Consider the following 5,000-nt stretch of genomic DNA (forward strand, 5'->3'; position numbering starts at 1 on the left):
ATACCAGGTGCTGTATGCTCTTTTGCTCATTCACTTAGAAACTGACATCTTGCAATATGCACAAGTAGTCCTTCATGAAAGGGGCTGGAAACTGTTTTCATTTTGACACGAGAGAGAGAGAGAGAGAGAGAGAGAGAGACCACCTTGCATTGTCAATTGCTAAATCTGTATATGGATAAGTAGCCTATGGTTGTCAACTTATTTCGTACGGCCATACCAGCCTGGCAACGCCCGATCTCGTCTGATCTCGGAAGCTAAGCAGGGTCGGGCCTGGTTAGTACTTGGATGGGAGACCGCCTGGGAATACCAGGTGCTGTATGCTCATTCACTTAGAAACTGAAATCTTGCAATATGCACAAGTAGTCCTTCATGAAAGGGGCTGGAAGCTGTTTTCATTTTGACACGAGAGGGAGAGAGAGAGAGAGAGAGACCACCTTGCATTGTCAATTGCTAAATCTGTATATGGATAAGTAGCCTATGGTTGTCAACTTATTTCGTACGGCCATACCAGCCTGGCAACGCCCGATCTCGTCTGATCTCGGAAGCTAAGCAGGGTTGGGCCTGGTTAGTACTTGGATGGGAGACCGCCTGGGAATACCAGGTGCTGTATGCTCTTTTGCTCATTCACTTAGAAACTGAAATCTTGCAATATGCACAAGTAGTCCTTCATGAAAGGGGCTGGAAGCTGTTTTCATTTTGACACGAGAGAGAGAGAGAGAGAGAGAGAGAGAGAGAGACTACCTTGCATTGTCAATTGCTAAATCTGTATATGGATAAGTAGCCTATGGTTGTCAACGTATTTCGTACGGCCATACCAGCCTGGCCATGCCCGATCTCGTCTGATCTCGGAAGCTAAGCAGGGTCGGGCCTGGTTAGTACTTGGATGGGAGACCGCCTGGGAATACCAGGTGCTGTATGCTCTTTTGCTCATTCACTTAGAAACTGACATCTTGCAATATGCACAAGTAGTCCTTCATGAAAGGGGCTGGAAGCTGTTTTCATTTTGACACGAGAGAGAGAGAGAGAGAGAGAGAGAGAGAGAGACTACCTTGCATTGTCAATTGCTAAATCTGTATATGGATAAGTAGCCTATGGTTGTCAACGTATTTCGTACGGCCATACCAGCCTGGCCATGCCCGATCTCGTCTGATCTCGGAAGCTAAGCAGGGTCGGGCCTGGTTAGTACTTGGATGGGAGACCGCCTGGGAATACCAGGTGCTGTATGCTCTTTTGCTCATTCACTTAGAAACTGACATCTTGCAATATGCACAAGTAGTCCTTCATGAAAGGGGCTGGAAACTGTTTTCATTTTGACACGAGAGAGAGAGAGAGAGAGAGAGAGAGACCACCTTGCATTGTCAATTGCTAAATCTGTATATGGATAAGTAGCCTATGGTTGTCAACTTATTTCGTACGGCCATACCAGCCTGGCAACGCCCGATCTCGTCTGATCTCGGAAGCTAAGCAGGGTCGGGCCTGGTTAGTACTTGGATGGGAGACCGCCTGGGAATACCAGGTGCTGTATGCTCATTCACTTAGAAACTGAAATCTTGCAATATGCACAAGTAGTCCTTCATGAAAGGGGCTGGAAGCTGTTTTCATTTTGACACGAGAGGGAGAGAGAGAGAGAGAGAGACCACCTTGCATTGTCAATTGCTAAATCTGTATATGGATAAGTAGCCTATGGTTGTCAACTTATTTCGTACGGCCATACCAGCCTGGCAACGCCCGATCTCGTCTGATCTCGGAAGCTAAGCAGGGTTGGGCCTGGTTAGTACTTGGATGGGAGACCGCCTGGGAATACCAGGTGCTGTATGCTCTTTTGCTCATTCACTTAGAAACTGAAATCTTGCAATATGCACAAGTAGTCCTTCATGAAAGGGGCTGGAAGCTGTTTTCATTTTGACACGAGAGAGAGAGAGAGAGAGAGAGAGAGAGAGAGACTACCTTGCATTGTCAATTGCTAAATCTGTATATGGATAAGTAGCCTATGGTTGTCAACGTATTTCGTACGGCCATACCAGCCTGGCCATGCCCGATCTCGTCTGATCTCGGAAGCTAAGCAGGGTCGGGCCTGGTTAGTACTTGGATGGGAGACCGCCTGGGAATACCAGGTGCTGTATGCTCTTTTGCTCATTCACTTAGAAACTGACATCTTGCAATATGCACAAGTAGTCCTTCATGAAAGGGGCTGGAAGCTGTTTTCATTTTGACACGAGAGAGAGAGAGAGAGAGAGAGAGAGACTACCTTGCATTGTCAATTGCTAAATCTGTATATGGATAAGTAGCCTATGGTTGTCAACTTATTTCGTACGGCCATACCAGCCTGGCAACGCCCGATCTCGTCTGATCTCGTAAGCTAAGCAGGGTCGGGCCTGGTTAGTACTTGGATGGGAGACCGCCTGGGAATACCAGGTGCTGTATGCTCTTTTGCTCATTCACTTAGAAACTGACATCTTGCAATATGCACAAGTAGTCCTTCATGAAAGGGGCTGGAAGCTGTTTTCATTTTGACACGAGAGAGAGAGAGAGAGAGAGAGACTACCTTGCATTGTCAATTGCTAAATCTGTATATGGATAAGTAGCCTATGGTTGTCAACTTATTTCGTACGGCCATACCAGCCTGGCAACGCCCGATCTCGTCTGATCTCGGAAGCTAAGCAGGGTCGGGCCTGGTTAGTACTTGGATGGGAGACCGCCTGGGAATACCAGGTGCTGTATGCTCTTTTGCTCATTCACTTAGAAACTGACATCTTGCAATATGCACAAGTAGTCCTTCATGAAAGGGGCTGGAAGCTGTTTTCATTTTGACACGAGAGAGAGAGAGAGAGAGAGAGAGACCACCTTGCATTGTCAATTGCTAAATCTGTATATGGATAAGTAGCCTATGGTTGTCAACTTATTTCGTACGGCCATACCAGCCTGGCAACGCCCGATCACGTCTGATCTCGGAAGCTAAGCAGGGTCGGGCCTGGTTAGTACTTGGATGGGAGACCGCCTGGGAATACCAGGTGCTGTATGCTCTTTTGCTCATTCACTTAGAAACTGACATCTTGCAATATGCACAAGTAGTCCTTCATAAAAGGGGCTGGAAGCTGTTTTCATTTTGACACGAGAGAGAGAGAGAGAGAGACCACCTTGCATTGTCAATTGCTAAATCTGTATATGGATAAGTAGCCTATGGTTGTCAACTTATTTCGTACGGCCATATCTTGCCGGGCAACGCCCGATCTCGTCTGATCTCGGAAGCTAAGCAGGGTCGGGCCTGGTTAGTACTTGGATGGGAGACCGCCTGGGAATACCAGGTGCTGTATGCTCTTTTGCTCATTCACTTAGAAACTGACATCTTGCAATATGCACAAGTAGTCCTTCATGAAAGGGGCTGGAAACTGTTTTCATTTTGACACGAGAGAGAGAGAGAGAGAGAGAGAGAGAGACCACCTTGCATTGTCAATTGCTAAATCTGTATATGGATAAGTAGCCTATGGTTGTCAACTTATTTCGTACGGCCATACCAGCCTGGCAACGCCCGATCTCGTCTGATCTCGGAAGCTAAGCAGGGTCGGGCCTGGTTAGTACTTGGATGGGAGACCGCCTGGGAATACCAGGTGCTGTATGCTCATTCACTTAGAAACTGAAATCTTGCAATATGCACAAGTAGTCCTTCATGAAAGGGGCTGGAAGCTGTTTTCATTTTGACACGAGAGGGAGAGAGAGAGAGAGAGAGACCACCTTGCATTGTCAATTGCTAAATCTGTATATGGATAAGTAGCCTATGGTTGTCAACTTATTTCGTACGGCCATACCAGCCTGGCAACGCCCGATCTCGTCTGATCTCGGAAGCTAAGCAGGGTCGGGCCTGGTTAGTACTTGGATGGGAGACCGCCTGGGAATACCAGGTGCTGTATGCTCTTTTGCTCATTCACTTAGAAACTGAAATCTTGCAATATGCACAAGTAGTCCTTCATGAAAGGGGCTGGAAGCTGTTTTCATTTTGACACGAGAGAGAGAGAGAGAGACCACCTTGCATTGTCAATTGCTAAATCTGTATATGGATAAGTAGCCTATGGTTGTCAACTTATTTCGTACGGCCATATCTTGCCGGGCAACGCCCGATCTCGTCTGATCTCGGAAGCTAAGCAGGGTCGGGCCTGGTTAGTACTTGGATGGGAGACCGCCTGGGAATACCAGGTGCTGTATGCTCTTTTGCTCATTCACTTAGAAACTGACATCTTGCAATATGCACAAGTAGTCCTTCATGAAAGGGGCTGGAAACTGTTTTCATTTTGACACGAGAGAGAGAGAGAGAGAGAGAGAGAGAGACCACCTTGCATTGTCAATTGCTAAATCTGTATATGGATAAGTAGCCTATGGTTGTCAACTTATTTCGTACGGCCATACCAGCCTGGCAACGCCCGATCTCGTCTGATCTCGGAAGCTAAGCAGGGTCGGGCCTGGTTAGTACTTGGATGGGAGACCGCCTGGGAATACCAGGTGCTGTATGCTCATTCACTTAGAAACTGAAATCTTGCAATATGCACAAGTAGTCCTTCATGAAAGGGGCTGGAAGCTGTTTTCATTTTGACACGAGAGAGAGAGAGAGAGAGAGAGAGAGAGAGACTACCTTGCATTGTCAATTGCTAAATCTGTATATGGATAAGTAGCCTATGGTTGTCAACGTATTTCGTACGGCCATACCAGCCTGGCCATGCCCGATCTCGTCTGATCTCGGAAGCTAAGCAGGGTCGGGCCTGGTTAGTACTTGGATGGGAGACCGCCTGGGAATACCAGGTGCTGTATGCTCTTTTGCTCATTCACTTAGAAACTGAAATCTTGCAATATGCACAAGTAGTCCTTCATGAAAGGGGCTGGAAGCTGTATTCATTTTGACACGAGAGAGAGAGAGAGAGAGAGAGACACCACCTTGCATTGTCAATTGCTAAATCTGTATATGGATAAGTAGCCTATGGTTGTCAACTTATTTCGTACGGCCATACCAG

General features: G+C 47.0%; 14 non-coding genes and 4 pseudogenes across 14 annotated transcripts in view; all 18 read left to right on the forward strand.

Moving 5' to 3' along the window:
* The window catches only part of LOC146217793 (5S ribosomal RNA), a 119-nt gene extending 100 nt beyond the window's left edge, over window positions 1-19 (forward strand). The window contains exon 1 of the ribosomal RNA XR_014751346.1: window positions 1-19. This exon is cut by the window's left edge and continues 100 nt beyond it. This is a non-coding gene — a ribosomal RNA (5S ribosomal RNA).
* A 184-nt stretch (window positions 20-203) lies between these two features.
* LOC146217794 (5S ribosomal RNA) lies at window positions 204-322 on the forward strand. Its single transcript, XR_014751347.1, has one exon. It is a non-coding gene; the product is annotated as a 5S ribosomal RNA (ribosomal RNA).
* Window positions 323-494: 172 nt separating this feature from the next.
* LOC146217795 (5S ribosomal RNA) lies at window positions 495-613 on the forward strand. The gene has a single exon (XR_014751362.1). It is a non-coding gene; the product is annotated as a 5S ribosomal RNA (ribosomal RNA).
* A 188-nt stretch (window positions 614-801) lies between these two features.
* LOC146217796 (5S ribosomal RNA) lies at window positions 802-920 on the forward strand. The gene has a single exon (XR_014752558.1). It is a non-coding gene; the product is annotated as a 5S ribosomal RNA (ribosomal RNA).
* Window positions 921-1,108: 188 nt separating this feature from the next.
* LOC146217797 (5S ribosomal RNA) lies at window positions 1,109-1,227 on the forward strand. The gene has a single exon (XR_014752559.1). It is a non-coding gene; the product is annotated as a 5S ribosomal RNA (ribosomal RNA).
* Window positions 1,228-1,409: 182 nt separating this feature from the next.
* Window positions 1,410-1,528, forward strand: LOC146217798 (5S ribosomal RNA). Its single transcript, XR_014751348.1, has one exon. It is a non-coding gene; the product is annotated as a 5S ribosomal RNA (ribosomal RNA).
* Window positions 1,529-1,700: 172 nt separating this feature from the next.
* LOC146217799 (5S ribosomal RNA) lies at window positions 1,701-1,819 on the forward strand. Its single transcript, XR_014751374.1, has one exon. It is a non-coding gene; the product is annotated as a 5S ribosomal RNA (ribosomal RNA).
* Window positions 1,820-2,007: 188 nt separating this feature from the next.
* LOC146217800 (5S ribosomal RNA) lies at window positions 2,008-2,126 on the forward strand. The gene has a single exon (XR_014752560.1). It is a non-coding gene; the product is annotated as a 5S ribosomal RNA (ribosomal RNA).
* Window positions 2,127-2,308: 182 nt separating this feature from the next.
* LOC146217801 (5S ribosomal RNA) lies at window positions 2,309-2,427 on the forward strand (annotated as a pseudogene).
* A 178-nt stretch (window positions 2,428-2,605) lies between these two features.
* On the forward strand, window positions 2,606-2,724 carry LOC146217802 (5S ribosomal RNA). The gene has a single exon (XR_014751349.1). It is a non-coding gene; the product is annotated as a 5S ribosomal RNA (ribosomal RNA).
* A 180-nt stretch (window positions 2,725-2,904) lies between these two features.
* Window positions 2,905-3,023, forward strand: LOC146217803 (5S ribosomal RNA). Its single transcript, XR_014752123.1, has one exon. It is a non-coding gene; the product is annotated as a 5S ribosomal RNA (ribosomal RNA).
* Window positions 3,024-3,197: 174 nt separating this feature from the next.
* Window positions 3,198-3,317, forward strand: LOC146217804 (5S ribosomal RNA; annotated as a pseudogene).
* Window positions 3,318-3,501: 184 nt separating this feature from the next.
* Window positions 3,502-3,620, forward strand: LOC146217805 (5S ribosomal RNA). Its single transcript, XR_014751350.1, has one exon. It is a non-coding gene; the product is annotated as a 5S ribosomal RNA (ribosomal RNA).
* Window positions 3,621-3,792: 172 nt separating this feature from the next.
* LOC146217806 (5S ribosomal RNA) lies at window positions 3,793-3,911 on the forward strand. The gene has a single exon (XR_014751352.1). It is a non-coding gene; the product is annotated as a 5S ribosomal RNA (ribosomal RNA).
* Window positions 3,912-4,083: 172 nt separating this feature from the next.
* LOC146217807 (5S ribosomal RNA) lies at window positions 4,084-4,203 on the forward strand (annotated as a pseudogene).
* Window positions 4,204-4,387: 184 nt separating this feature from the next.
* LOC146217808 (5S ribosomal RNA) lies at window positions 4,388-4,506 on the forward strand. Its single transcript, XR_014751353.1, has one exon. It is a non-coding gene; the product is annotated as a 5S ribosomal RNA (ribosomal RNA).
* Window positions 4,507-4,684: 178 nt separating this feature from the next.
* Window positions 4,685-4,803, forward strand: LOC146217809 (5S ribosomal RNA). Its single transcript, XR_014752561.1, has one exon. It is a non-coding gene; the product is annotated as a 5S ribosomal RNA (ribosomal RNA).
* Window positions 4,804-4,983: 180 nt separating this feature from the next.
* Window positions 4,984-5,000, forward strand: part of LOC146217810 (5S ribosomal RNA) — a 109-nt pseudogene continuing 92 nt past the window's right edge.

This window comes from Hypomesus nipponensis, chromosome 28 (genome assembly GCF_054491055.1).
Source record: "Hypomesus nipponensis isolate SF chromosome 28, ASM5449105v1, whole genome shotgun sequence".
Lineage (NCBI taxonomy): Eukaryota > Metazoa > Chordata > Actinopteri > Osmeriformes > Osmeridae > Hypomesus > Hypomesus nipponensis.